This window comes from Centruroides sculpturatus, unplaced genomic scaffold, assembly GCF_000671375.1.
Source record: "Centruroides sculpturatus isolate CEXI.00-Female unplaced genomic scaffold, Cexi_2.0 scaffold1136, whole genome shotgun sequence".
In the NCBI taxonomy this organism is placed as follows: Eukaryota; Metazoa; Arthropoda; class Arachnida; order Scorpiones; family Buthidae; genus Centruroides; species Centruroides sculpturatus.
In genome coordinates, this window is record NW_019385375.1 from 319 (window position 1) to 16,412 (window position 16,094).

At 30.5% G+C, this 16,094-nt stretch overlaps 1 long non-coding RNA gene across 1 annotated transcript; it reads right to left on the minus strand.

Annotated features, from left to right (window-relative positions):
• Positions 1–311: 311 nt before the first annotated feature.
• LOC111638295 lies at positions 312–3,648 on the minus strand. Its single transcript, XR_002758838.1, has 3 exons — positions 3,573–3,648; positions 1,787–1,986; positions 312–396 (listed from the first exon to the last, which is right to left on the minus strand). It is a non-coding gene; the product is annotated as an uncharacterized LOC111638295 (long non-coding RNA).
• Between the last annotated feature and the right edge of the window lie 12,446 nt (positions 3,649–16,094).

Consider the following 16,094-nt stretch of genomic DNA (forward strand, 5'->3'; position numbering starts at 1 on the left):
CACGGAGCAACTCATTACTAATTGAGGTAAACAACACAAAGCTGCAATTAAAAATTGCAGCTTGGTGTTGGGACGATGTTACAATAAACAAATGCTCGTTTCGTTTTCTAAAACATCTAAATTAGCAATGTTACTTATAATATTAAAAAGTATTGAAATTGTTATTCATTATACACAACGTATTCGCAAACTTTTTCAAATGTTACATTTCCATTTATTCAATGTGTAATATAAATGTAACATTTTTATTTTACGTATTATATATTTTTTTATTAGTAGAAACATACTTTTATAAGTATTAAGCTTCTTACCTGTTTCGATTTTATAACCAGAATGACTCCAAATGGTGGATCCGTTTGTGTTGTTCGTGGAAATTGACTTTCCTTTAATATTTATCTGCAATAATAAAAGACTACATTATATTATCAGACCAATACTTCTTTATAGAAAAATTGATAAGAAAGGTATTTAAATTGGAACATAAAAATTCATTTAAAAACATTTAAATTATGGTTTACTAACGTTTTAGTTTCATTATTTTCATTGTGCGATTATACAAATTCATTCACAATACAAGCAATTATTTATTGTGACACAATGACAATGCCGGGCTGCATATTTAATCATATTTTTAATTAATTTAATTTAAAATAAATACTCTCTGCCTTAAATTAGTGGTAGCTTGCGCCGGTGCATCATACTTTTCCTTTGACAGTAGAGTCTCGCCGTTTCAAGAGAAAATTTGAATTCAAATAACGGGAGTTTCGGATTGCGTCGAAAGTTTATATATAGTTAATCGAGACTTCCTTTCTTTATGGTTTCCATATCCGGTCTCGGTATCCATGTAACTCCGTTCTCGAGATTGGGGAAAAACAGACAGCCGGACGGACGACAGTGGAAATTTAATTGTCTACAATCTATTCAAATTTCAGCCCAATTATATGAGTCTGATATTATATGAATATGTAAAATATAGTTTATTAATAACTGGGCGGCAATTTAAAAAATTGTAAACCTATAAATTCCCCCTTTCGTCGGTTATCGTCTTCTCTACCTGTTTGACTCTCTTCCCTGAAATACAGAAACAGCACGACTCTATTACTAACAAGAAAAGTATAATATACAGGGCATCCACTACTAATTTCAGGTGGCGAGCATATATTTTAAATTAAATTAAAAATATCATTAAAAATAGCACGGCATTGTGACCATGTACCAATAAATAATTGCTCGTTAATTGTATTTTGTTTTATGCAAGTAGAATAAGTTTCAGCTCTTGTAACTCGTCTTACAATTAGAATAAATCTTATATGCGTATGAAATGTGAACGTATAACAATTTTGTTAAATTTGACCCCCAGTTTTCGGAAATCTCCACGGTAAAGACTTTGTCAACCCAAAAAAATTAAAAAATGAAGAGTTTACTTGTTATTATAATTTACAATTTTTTTATAAAATTTATCTGTACTTTCGAAATTAAGCTTTTTGCCATTTTATAAAAACTAATAGTATAAAAATGTTTTTAAATAAAATTTCCTAACAGAGAGTGCGACATACAATTTTAAAGTTTGTTTGCCGGAAAAGTTACGCAACTCGTTGCTAGATTATTTTGTTAAAGAATAAGTTTAGGTTTTTTATTTTGTGATGATCGTCCATCTCTAAATGATTTTATCGAAAATAGGAGCGACCTTGAGTAGAGTCCCCCTATTTTAAAACTGGAGGGACTTAAGTCCCGAACACATTTTAAAGCAACGCTAGAGTCGTATACAAAAGTACATTTTACTCACCTGTATATTTTTATGTTGTAAAGGTTCAGATTTAATTCTTCTACAGAATGTTTTCGTATCCGTATTAAATTCTGTCTTGCAATTATTTAAAACTTCAAACTTTTCATCACCTTCGTTGAATATAAATTCTGAATATTCATTTTCTGGCTTTACTTTTACCTTTATTTTCTCAGTTTAAAATGTTCTTGTACGTCAACAATCTGTTTTCAATGAAAGATTTTGAAACCGTCGAGTTTGAATTTATATTTGCATAAATAAATAAATGAAATTTATATAATAGAAAACATTTACCTCTCCTTCTTGAATAAAATGTTATCAATCAATATCAAATAATAAATATCCACATTAATTTCACTCGAATTTTAGAGCGAGTAACAAAGACCGACAAGTAAACTCAGTTCTATTGTTAGCGTGCACTCAAGAAAGTCTAGGAGTAGCACGTCACCAACTGGCGTGAAAGTTCGTACCTACGAAAACCCATGTGATATATGGTGAACAATTATTGTTCCTGGAATCCACCTCTGAATTGTAATTAAAAATTAAGTTTTCGTTAAAATCTAAAACTTTCTGACTCATTACCATTTATCAATAAAAGAATTGAATTTGTAGAGCAGCTTCTGCTAATTTTCCAAATATCCTGACAAAATTTTTTTCTTGGATTATATTATTGTAAATAAACATGAATCACACACAGTTTATGTGTGATTCTACTTTAAATCTGCTTTCTATTTTACTGTATTTTACATTTTTAAAGAAATCAAAGGTTAATTTAAGTCATTGCTTTCGCTTCACTTCCTTTCGGATAACAAGCACTTTTACGTAGTGAAGGTAAATTATTCTTCAAACTTATGAATTTCGAGTTAAATTTAAGGATATTACTGTATGAAATTTTCAAAAAAATATAAACGAAAGTTTAATATATCATTAAAAGTAATCATTAATTAATCAAAATACTAATAAATAAACTTTACGTGGCCCTTCCTAATTTAAATTTCCCTGGTCCCATGAAGTTATAACGCGCCAAAGTTTATTTGTCTGTTTTTTACGATTGATTCCAACAGGAAAATAAATTCAATTGTATTGTTTATAATTATGCATAGTAATCCAAATTAGTGTTTATAATTCACTGTTGTCAATTAACACCGTTAGGTTTATTAAAATTGATCTATTTTTTATTTTCTATCATAAACATATCTGTTTACTATGGTTAAATTTTTAATAATAGTTAAATTACAAATTTTCGAAAAATATATTTTTCAGAAAGTACCGATTAATTTGCAATGTTTATAACTTGAAAATATATATTTTTTTTCCTTTCGAACAAACAGTGCAACGTGGTGAAATTTACAGCCTTGATTACAAACGTATTGTTTATGTCCCCTCTTTCCACTATGGGTGGTGGACTTCGCCGAATGTAGGTCAGTTTACATCTGTTTAGAATAGTGTCTATTAGATGCTTTACTTATTAATACAACAATCGACTATAATAAGCGATGTTATAAGCGATTATTTACATATTCATATATACACATATATGTATTTATAAAGATGGGCATGAGAAGAAAAGCGGAGGACCTCCAAATAAAAGCGAAAAATCGAAGACAACAAGTTAGCTCGCGGTCTCATCATCGAGAGTTGATCCGCCATTGAAAGTTCGCCGACCATGACCAGTTTATTACCACCTAGTTTTAGACCAAGGATTCCGAACTCGAACATTATATAACCAGTTCTACGCCGCCAATAACCTCTACTAAATACCAATTAAGAAAGCTAGTATCTAACCTACCTACTATTTACGTATCCTCCACCCGCTGGTCTCAACGTATGTACCAACCGACGGTTCTTTGTCCAACTATCTAATATATCATAGTATAAGCGACAAGTAGTTTCACTGACTCCTTGAACCGGTCCCTTCGATCACGTGACACAAACACCCCAAGCTGTCAGCAAGGGAAATGATAGTATGCAAGCAATATCGAATGTTAAAATACTCTGCTTTTCTCTTAAATTAAAACTTTATTTCTCATTCGAAATGTTCTTTAAAACAATATAAACATAATTTTAAATAAAATTTTACTACATTTTTGTATTTTTACTATTTATTCGGTTCAATTATTGTTTTTTATATTAAAGTCTTACACTTCGTTCTGTAGAAATTACAGAATATGTATTATTGCAGTGTTATTTATTTGTATAATAATTTTTATGTAAGAGATGTTAATACTACAAATATAATCATCTACCGAAATTCGATGCTTAGCAAATAGGCTATTTAGTATACTTTTATTCGTTGATATCTGTAGGATTACAAAATTCGGTATTGTGGTTCGCACTGTTGTTCGTTCACCCTTCCTTAATCTCAAGAACGGAGTTAAATACAGTATAGGAAAATCGAGACCAGATACGGAAGTGAGTGTTTGAAATACCAAGTAACTTTACACGAACTTCCGGCCTAGACTAGCAGCCTTGTAATTTTTTAAATTAAAATATAATAAAAAAATGCCCAACATTATAACGATGTCAAAATAATTTTCAACCCTTCTTTAAACTTGCTAAAATATAGTTTATTATATATTATGTAGAAGAAAATGTATAAAATAGAAGTGAAGCGAATGTAAATAAATCAAGTCTTTATTTAGGCTGGAGCACACGTGTTATAATTTATATATATATATTCAATGTTACCTCATAACATTTATATATATATATATGTCATAGAGGTAACTTCGAATCCTGATTGTGTCGCTCGTAAAACAGGTGAAAAATTGGAAAAATAAACCAGGTAAACGAAACGTTTTAACGAGGGAAAATTCTTGGATGGCAGGAGAGAAATCATCATTGTCTAAACTACGATCGAAAGTTTCAAGGTTCGATCAAAATCGAAAGGGTCGAGATATAGTCAAAGTTCCCTCTAAGCTGCGCGGCCGCGCACTGCTCAAATTGTTGTCGTGCACGAGAATTTATGTGCCGCACAGGCGAGCATGCACAATGATTTGAATTGCTGTTTACTTATTTTTCACTCTGTCTGCAACATGATTATTGCTACGTATATTTTAATTAAATGCATTAAATCATTGACATGAGATAATATTTTGTATAAAAGTATGTCTTNCGACCCTACTGAAGTTACAGTGTTACACACGACCCGGATTATCTATTTATCTCCTTTACTTATAATCACAAAAATTTAAAAGCATCAAGCTCTTTAATAAACAAACCTTTTTTTTCTAATTTTAAGAAATTTTCGACAAAAAGTAATTATTAAACTTTAAAAAAGATTGAAGAACTCCACACACACTAACGTTGATCAATCAAAGTTCGATATTCCGGTGTTTTCCCATTTCCGGACGTTCTGACTCTCCATTAGCATAAAAATATAAAATACCTTACAATATTCTATTTCTCGACGTTGATAATTTTATGTCTGAAAATTCAGACGTATGTACGATGTACTGCACAATGATTTACGAATCTGCGTGTCACTTCCTCACACTTTTTTTCATATATAATACATAAGTCTATATGCAATAATAACTTCTTTCGACGCAAATAATGTATAAGTATAATCTATGTGTACAGGGATTTATTCTCACGTGTATTCTGTATCAAGAAATATCCTCTCCTCATGGCATTCCAACATTCCTTACAAGCACATATTGCTTAGTACGTAGGTCAACAGATAACGTTTATTCCATGATTAATACAATCCCTATCTAATTAGAAGTGGTTCCAGGATGCTTTTCTTAATCTTAAATTAATATTATATGCACAGGTACTTAATAACTAAGGTAAAAAATAACTTGGATGGAGCTTTTCAGTGATGTGTTTATGTATCTAGTTTGCTAACGATGGATAATTTATTTTCACTGTGGTACTGGCTTTCATAAGCAAAAAAAAAAAAATGTGTAATGTTATGGCATTGCACATTATTATTTAGAATTTAATTTGAAAATAAACAAAATTTGAGAAAGAGTTACGGAACTTTATCAGAAAAATGTTACAATTGGTTATGGCGCCATCTGTTATGAGATTTTAAATAAAAAGTCGTTTTATATCATTAATTATTATAATACGAAAAAGGCTAAATTTTGAAAGTACAGATCAGTTTATCGATAAAAACAATAGAATACATCAACAGACTTCTTCAGTATTTGTTTAAAAAAATCGAATTTAGTATTATAATTGGGCCATAATTTGAAAAAAATTGAGAAACCGATTAACAGTGTACGAACTTTTAATGAAGATCGAAACCACCTTATTTCAATTAAAATCTTTTCTGGTGAAAACAGTTAATAAATGACCGGCAAAACTCCATTGTCAAAGGAAAAGTATAATGTACAGAGGCAAAGCCACTATTAATCTGAGATGAAGAGCATATATTTAGCATATATTTTAAATTAAATATATTAAAAATATGATTATAAATTGCAGCATGTCATCGTGACAATGTCATAATAAATAATTGCTCGTTTCATTGAAATATAAAACATCTAAATTAGACTTTTCTCTGTTGTAAGATTGACAGTTTCAATTGACAGTTTTAATTCTATCAACTGAATTAAATATTATTGATAATATTAAATTATATTTAAATCCTTATTCGCTATACACAACGTATTCGCAACGTTTATCAAATGTTATCATTTCGATTTATATTAATATAAATTTGTGTATTACCTATTATTCTTATCAATAGAAAGATACTTTTATAGTATTAAAAGCATTAAGCTTCTTACCTCTTTCGATTTTATAACCAGAATGACTCCAAGTAGTGGATTCCTTTGTGTTGTCTGTGGAAATTGGTTTTCCTTTAATATTTATCTGAAATAATAGAAGATTACGTCATACTATTAGACAGATTGATCTTTAAGTTTTTCATTTGTTTTTCTATAAACTTTAGCATAAAAACACGCTTACTAAATAATATTTTTTAAAATATAGCCTACTAAGTAGTTTCTTTTAAATAGTATTGTCTGTAATCTATTTAACACTTTTCCAAGAAAAATTTTGAATTCAAACAACTTGAATTCCGGTTATTATCCTGCAATTATATACAACTAGCTTATCCGTCGCGCATTGCTGCGATCTCAGAAGAAAGGAAATTCAAGCAAACTCGTTATGATAAAATTCAATTTACATTTTATCATTTTTATTGAAACTTATTATTATTATTATTCATTTTCATTGGGAAAACATTTCAAAATGTCGTTTCAATTCTATGTATTTATTGGAGTGTTTGTGGATACACGATATTTTATGTTTTTCCGCCTGGTGTGTACACGAATAAATCAGGTTTTCCGAAGCGTGAGCGGGCCTCATACAGTTGTCCGTGCAAGAAACACGGATTCTCTAAATTCAGCCCATACACTCGCAGCGATTGTCAGAAGTGCGATATTCCCCATTTTTATATATATATTTTTTAATCCTTTATAATTTTAATTATTTAATTGCTCTTTCCTCTCTTCCTTGGCACGTTTTGAAATTTCTGAGAGTTGGATAATAAACCGTTTTATCGTAATTTGTCTTTTTAAATTATTTTGAGTCGATATTAAAATTTGGAAAAGGGGATCCCTAGATCGGTAAAATAGGCGAATTTCCTCCTACNAGTATGTTGTGCTGCTTTCGGTTAAAAAAAAATTATGTAACACGAGGGAAGCAGCAACAATCAAAGTGATTAAAAAAAATTATTATAAATATCGTAAATAACAGTTTAACAAATGCATATATAGAGATATTTTTGAAGTTGGTCAATGGTCTTTACAATTTGAAATCGATCGAACACACTGTGCGCGAATGCTCGTGTAAACGCGCGCCATCTATCGTAAGGTAAATGCCAGAAAACTTCGCGGGAGTGTATTAAAAAACTTCCCAAAGCTTCATGGCAATCGTACTATGCCACAAACCTTCGCTGGAGTATATTAAACAACTTCCCAAAGTTTCACGGCAATCGGATAAACGGTGTGGTAATGCATGAAGGACACACACACACACATACATTCATTTTTATATATATAGATTTATCCTGCCCAATTATGTAAATCTGATATGATATAGCCTAAATATGTAAAAAATAGTTTATTAAGAATTGGGCTTCAATTTGAAAATTAACTTATAAATTTCCACTTAGTCTGTACGACTGTTTGGCAGTCTTTTCTTAATTTAGACAACAGTGTTACATAGGAGAAAGTCGAGACTAAATGTGTAAAACTACAGCTACGAGGCTTTAAGTTTTTCACATCTTATTTATTTTTTTATATTCAGAAAGTTTTCTCTGAAAGAAGTTAGATACGTAAACAACACGATCCTATTTCTAACAGGAAAAGTATAATGTACACGGGCAATCCACTACTAATTTCGGGTTCATTTTAAATTATTAAAAGAATAATATAATGAAAACGTGCAGCCCGACATTGTGACCATGTCACAATAAATATCTGCTCGTTGATTGTCTTTTCTTTTTTGCAATTAGAATAAGTTTAAACTTCTCTTACTTCCGGATCTTGTAAGAAGCGAAAGTATAAAAATCGTGTCAAATTTGACCCTCAGCTTTTGGAAACTTTCACGTTTTAAGATTTCCCGAACCCCCAAAAATGTTTAAAAATATGAAGATTTTACTTGTTATTACAAATTACAATATTTAAAAAATACAATTTATCTTTAATCTTAGAATTAAGATTTTGTCATTTTATAACAACTAATAATATGAACAGATTTTTTGAATAAAATTTTCTAACAGATGTTGCAACATAGAAATTCGAAGTTTTTTGCCGGAAAAGTTACGCAACTCGTTTTTTGATTTTTTCGATGACAGATAACTTCATTTTTCTTATTCTGTGATAATCAATCTCTCGATCTCCGTCAATCTCCAAAGGACTTGATCGAAAATGAGAAAGATCGCGAGTCCTGTTCTACTACTGTTTATGCTTGACAGGAGTTAAAAGTCTCCAACAAATTTTGATATGTTACAGCTTAAATATCATTGATTCTACAAATATAATACACTAAACTCAAACTGTACATACCTGAAATATAAATTTATAGATACGAAAGTCGATACGTTAAAAATATTATGAAGAATTAAGCATGAAATAAAGCAATATCAGCTCCTTTCAATCAACTACATAAATTCTCTGAATAACGCGTAACTTGTCTGAATAAGAGTATTATAGTATAATAAAAAAATCTAGCATAGAGTTGCGTTACTTTCCCGGCTGTTAAGAGATTTTATTAGAAAACCACTTTTTAATTATTAAATATAATAAATATATAAAACTGTATGTATGGCCATGTGTTAAGAGATGTTGAAAAAATTTACATATGTTTAATTATTAGAAAATAGCAATAGACTTAAATTTTAGGATACAGATAAGTTTATAAAACATTGTAAATGGTAACAAGTGAGACTTTCATTAAGTCCGACCTATGGCGAGATATGACACGTGACCAGTGGCGAGCCCTCTAATGGAAGCTGTGCACCGCTTTCCTTGTATTTTCTAAACACCATTCTATTCTAAACATGGATTATAATCACCATATAATAACGTATGATTATATTATAACAAACACAGCAACATGTAACTTACGTGTAAGTCGTGTATTGTTTGCCACTTAATACATGTTTGAGTACAGTTTTAATTCATTTTAACATTGTCAATCGTAAGTTGATTTGTTCACGATAATTATAATTTAATTTACAATATTCGTGTCTTACAATAAAACAAATCTGCAAAGTAATTTCATTCTGTTCTCTTTTTAACAAGCTAATGTCTACAAATAAATCGTCGTTGTCAAATCTTAACTCGTGAATTTCGTTATAGAATGTTACGATGTTACGGAAGCGTAACTCGAATAAAGTTCGTCAAACTGTCCACGCGGGTTGCCCCCAAAAAGTAGTCACGTGTTAGCAATAAAGGTTAGTTTCTACATTCTGGGGGAAAACACGCTGTCAGACGCAACAGCGGGTGTTTCTAATAGTAATTTACGGTAGGAGGAAATGTGGCGTGCTACACGTCTCGTTTAGTTCCTTTTTAGTGTCAATTATGTGGTTTTATGAATGAAAAATTACAAGTTGTGAAAGTGCACGTCAATATATATTTGGATGTGTGATGGTAGTTATCATGTTATTGTTGTGCAGGTTTTAAAATGTGAAAAAAAAAAAAAATATATTAAAAATTTTAAGTTTACTGAAATTGAAATATGAGAGAATAGGATATTTCCATATTAAAGATTTGATGTCAGCTCAAGTAGAAAATTGTGTGCAAGATTCCTTTAATTTAAATCACGGATGGATATTTATTTCGAATGTTTTGATAATATTATTGAATGTGAAATGATAATAGTTCCTTTGTCTACCATTAAAATTTTAGTTTTTATTGCTGGTTATGCTATTCATAAATTATTACAGAAGATTTTATGTGAAAAGTGTACATTAGTAATATCCTATTTAGATAGAAAAATTAGAATTTGATACTTTACAACTTGAACGTACAAGTTATATTAAGGAAATTTACAGAGATGGTCTTTCATATCCATCTGATTTATTTCTCTTTTTAACTGTTGAATTATATAAGCTTTTTCAATGTTTATTACAAGCTCAGTATGAAGATCAATTTCTACAGTGCAAAAAATAAAAAAGAATTATTTATTAAACTTTCATTTGAAAGCATTGAGCTAATTGATTTAGTATTTGTCAGTGTTCCATGTATCTGTGGAACAATGCCATATTTTCTTTTCAAAATTTTTTAAATATAATTTCAAATGTTTTTTAAAATAATTATTGTCATGCAAGAACATCTGCCTCGATAGCTATGCCTTGAAAAAAAAGGAAATTACAAACTTACTACAAATCTATAAATTAATTACTTTAAATACTTTATCTACCAATATTTAAAAAATACAATTTATCTTTAATCTTAGAATTAAGATTTTGTCATTTTATAACAACTAATAATATGAACAGATTTTTTGAATAAAATTTTCTAACAGATGTTGCAACATAGAAATTCGAAGTTTTTTGCCGGAAAAGTTACGCAACTCGTTTTTTGATTTTTTCGATGACAGATAACTTCATTTTTCTTATTCNATTTCAAGATAAATTTTATTTATTAATTTATCTATTCAGGCAAATATAAGTTCAAACTCCACGGTTTTAAAACCTGTTTAAAACAGATTGTTGACATACGAGAATATTCTAAACTGAGAAAATGACAATAAAAGTAGAACCAGAAAGAAATATTCAGAATTCACATTCAGTGGAGGTGATGAAAAGTTGTAAGTTCTTTTAAAGAATTGCATACGGATTTAAAAAAATATCTTGTACAAGAAAATAAAATTTATATAATAGGAAACACTTACTTCTTTTACGTGAATAGAGTGTCATCAACCGATATCAATTAATAAATATTCACAATAAATTTACTGCTAGTAAGACGTATGACCGACTGGTCCGATCTGTTTATAAATATTTAACTTTTTAACTCTGTCGAACTAGAACGACCTTCGACCGACTGCGCTGTTCGCCGTAATTTAGAGCTGTGCTCTAGACGCTTGTGGAGTCACACAGTTGGCCATAATATGAAAGAGCCCTAAAAAGGAAGGCAAGTAAACTCATTGCTATTATTCGCGTTGTAGCATTAAACAAGGGGTGAACACTCAAACTTCTGGGCGATATAGTAAAACATTATATTAAGAATAATTAGATATTTTATTCGTTATATCGTACAATAATTAAACAAATAACATTATACTAGTCACTAGTCTATTAAATGCAGTACGAATTTGGCGTAAGCCTTGGCCCTCGGCATCGGAATTTTAAAGTGAAGGGGGCAATATTACGTAACAGTTTTATTGAAGGGGGCGATAATACGTTGAAGGGGGCGACGATTCGTTAGAGGTTGAGAAACACTGGTCTATAAGAAGCTGACTTTTAAGGGAAATAAGTTAATTGCGCGTCAGGAAAAACCTAGAGACTAATCATATGTAGGTTGTGGCGGCGGAGGCAGAGATGACAAGTGTCTTACATGTCCCGTTTATTTTAACATCAAAAGCAATTTTAAAATCAGTTTAGCCATTAAAACCCCACGTGATATTATTTTCTCACGTGAATACCAGACGAACCGTTATTGGCTGATAGAAACGCGTCATGACGGACTTAATGACGACTTTACTCGCCACTAGAATTTTTTAAGTTTTTATAAAACTCATCCCTTAAGGTTTTTTCATTTTATAATATTTAAAAACATATAGCGTTAGCAAAATTTCAAATGTTGCCGAGAAAGTTGCGTGACTGGTTGCTGGTTTATTTTACTATCGAATTTTCCTTTCGAATGGAGATAGACAAAGAGAGAGAGAGAGAGAGAGTTTACAGAATAACTTAAATGTAATATACCTTTAACGTTTAACAATTATTTTTTAAATCGGAGATTTAAAAAATAATTTCTCTTCGTCTTCGAATCTTTTCTTTTTCTTTTTTTCCTGTGTGACGGAGGTTTAGAAATTTTAGCAGCTACTCTGTCTTTCACAGACAACAAGTTCTACGCGGCAAACAACTGGGAACTGTCCTGTGTGAGGGTGACCTCATTTTTAAGCGCAGAACTCCTCCAACCGCTGCGCTAAACAGTCCAACTTCCGACACGTATCGGAAGTTGGACTGTTTAGCGCAGCAGTTCCTAAAGTGGGCGCAACGCCCCCTGTGGGTGGCTAGTAAATCTAAGAGGGTAAAAAGAAACAAGTGGGTAACAGGGGCCGCTGGAGAAAAAGTATTGGACGGTGACCGTAGGCGAAGGTTGGGGTCACTAACAATCTTTTTCTTAATTTTTTTAAAACGGGTGTGAAAAAACAATATGATTAATGATTTGAAGATTTAAAGAACAATGTACGGTAAGGACACAAAGTGTGAATTTCATAGAAAAGTTTTTCCTAAAAATATTTCCAAGTCTTTCTCACACAAGGAAAAATGGATTACGGTGTACAGTATATTAACAGAAGAGGAAGTTTTTTGCCTTTAATTTCGTTTTACAAAAATAGGGGAAAATATCGAACAAATATAACAAACTTTTCTTTAAAGTTAAATTATAAGCCCCGAGTCCTCACGTAATATTAATTTTGCATCGAATTTTCTGAATTAATTATACTATTTTTAATTAATTGCAACTGTCGTTTCTTTCCACATAACTATTAAAAATGATTTTAGTGCTGTTTCGCTCCAAAGATAATCAAATTTATATGCATTTTTATTTTTTAGAAATTTTATTTATTTATTTATTTTCAATTTTTATTTTTTAATTATAAGAGAGTTAACATTGAACTATCAGGCTACCTAATCAGGAGCAAATCTACACAGGGACTAATAAGACTAAAGCCCTGGGCCCTAAAGTGTCAAGGGCGCACAAAAATTGAATTATTATAATAAATTTTAATACGTATTTATTAATATTTCATAAATATATTTCAACTCTGATGTTTATGTTAGTGAAAATGAATTATAAACTTCAATTTAAACATTTTAATTGTAACAAAAACGGGACCCTGTTGTAATTCAATAAGCCCTAGGCCCCGAAAAACCTCGATAAATCCCCTGTATCTAGTATAATGTAAACCGGAAAGTTTTTAGGATTTAATGACATAATTAAATATTTCATTTTTAGTTTCTTACTATAATCATTTATAGGTGCGTTTTAAGAACAACACTATTAGTCATATAACAAGTGATATTGTAGCGGAAAAGTGACACGTGTTCTTGACACGTGTCACAACTCCAGTTTCATCCGTCAACCCTGAAAGTGCATCCCTAATTTATTGCTACAACGGGAACAATAGTAATGAGTTTGCTCGTCTTTCTTTTTTGCTTGCCCGAAATGTCGAATAAACATTAATTAATTAATTAATTAAATATTTGATTGAATACAGATTGTTGACATACGAGAATATCGTAAATGGAGAAAATGAAGATAAAAGAAGAGTTAGAAACGAAATATTCGGACTTTACAATTGAACGAAACGAAGAAAATTTTGAAGTTGATTTAAAGAATTTCAAGAAAGAATTTAACACGGATGTGAAGTGTTATAAAACAATTAAATCGGAACCTTTAGGGATGTCCAACCTTTTTGTTTCTTTGGGCCACATTGGAAGAAGTCATGGAGTTTTGGGCCACAAGTATATATATTATACTTGTGGCCGAAGTATATGTTGGCCCAATCCTTAAATATACAAGTATATTTAAGAACTAACATATCTAAATTATAGTAATAACATTAAAACTTTATTATGAATAAGGATATTTTAAAAAATTACNAGAGAGAGAGAGAGAGAGTTTACAGAATAACTTAAATGTAATATACCTTTAACGTTTAACAATTATTTTTTAAATCGGAGATTTAAAAAATAATTTCTCTTCGTCTTCGAATCTTTTCTTTTTCTTTTTTTCCTGTGTGACGGAGGTTTAGAAATTTTAGCAGCTACTCTGTCTTTCACAGACAACAAGTTCTACGCGGCAAACAACTGGGAACTGTCCTGTGTGAGGGTGACCTCATTTTTAAGCGCAGAACTCCTCCAACCTCTGCGCAAAACAGTCCAACTTCCGACACGTATCGGAAGTTGGACTGTTTAGCGCAGCAGTTCCTAAAGTGGGCGCAACGCCCCCTGTGGGTGGCTAGTAAATCTAAGAGGGTAAAAAGAAACAAGTGGGTAACAGGGGCCGCTGGAGAAAAAGTATTGGACGGTGACCGTAGGCGAAGGTTGGGGTCACTAACAATCTTTTTCTTAATTTTTTTAAAACGGGTGTGAAAAAACAATATGATTAATGATTTGAAGATTTAAAGAACAATGTACGGTAAGGACACAAAGTGTGAATTTCATAGAAAAGTTTTTCCTAAAAATATTTCCAAGTCTTTCTCACACAAGGAAAAATGGATTACGGTGTACAGTATATTAACAGAAGAGGAAGTTTTTTGCCTTTAATTTCGTTTTACAAAAATAGGGGAAAATATCGAACAAATATAACAAACTTTTCTTTAAAGTTAAATTATAAGCCCCGAGTCCTCACGTAATATTAATTTTGCATCGAATTTTCTGAATTAATTATACTATTTTTAATTAATTGCAACTGTCGTTTCTTTCCACATAACTATTAAAAATGATTTTAGTGCTGTTTCGCTCCAAAGATAATCAAATTTATATGCATTTTTATTTTTTAGAAATTTTATTTATTTATTTATTTTCAATTTTTATTTTTTAATTATAAGAGAGTTAACATTGAACTATCAGGCTACCTAATCAGGAGCAAATCTACACAGGGACTAATAAGACTAAAGCCCTGGGCCCTAAAGTGTCAAGGGCGCACAAAAATTGAATTATTATAATAAATTTTAATACGTATTTATTAATATTTCATAAATATATTTCAACTCTGATGTTTATGTTAGTGAAAATGAATTATAAACTTCAATTTAAACATTTTAATTGTAACAAAAACGGGACCCTGTTGTAATTCAATAAGCCCTAGGCCCCGAAAAACCTCGATAAATCCCCTGTATCTAGTATAATGTAAACCGGAAAGTTTTTAGGATTTAATGACATAATTAAATATTTCATTTTTAGTTTCTTACTATAATCATTTATAGGTGCGTTTTAAGAACAACACTATTAGTCATATAACAAGTGATATTGTAGCGGAAAAGTGACACGTGTTCTTGACACGTGTCACAACTCCAGTTTCATCCGTCAACCCTGAAAGTGCATCCCTAATTTATTGCTACAACGGGAACAATAGTAATGAGTTTGCTCGTCTTTCTTTTTTGCTTGCCCGAAATGTCGAATAAACATTAATTAATTAATTAATTAAATATTTGATTGAATACAGATTGTTGACATACGAGAATATCGTAAATGGAGAAAATGAAGATAAAAGAAGAGTTAGAAACGAAATATTCGGACTTTACAATTGAACGAAACGAAGAAAATTTTGAAGTTGATTTAAAGAATTTCAAGAAAGAATTTAACACGGATGTGAAGTGTTATAAAACAATTAAATCGGAACCTTTAGGGATGTCCAACCTTTTTGTTTCTTTGGGCCACATTGGAAGAAGTCATGGAGTTTTGGGCCACAAGTATATATATTATACTTGTGGCCGAAGTATATGTTGGCCCAATCCTTAAATATACAAGTATATTTAAGAACTAACATATCTAAATTATAGTAATAACATTAAAACTTTATTATGAATAAGGATATTTTAAAAAATTACTTCTACAGACACTTTCAATTTTTATTTAGAAATAAATAAATTCATTTATTATAAAGGAGATAAA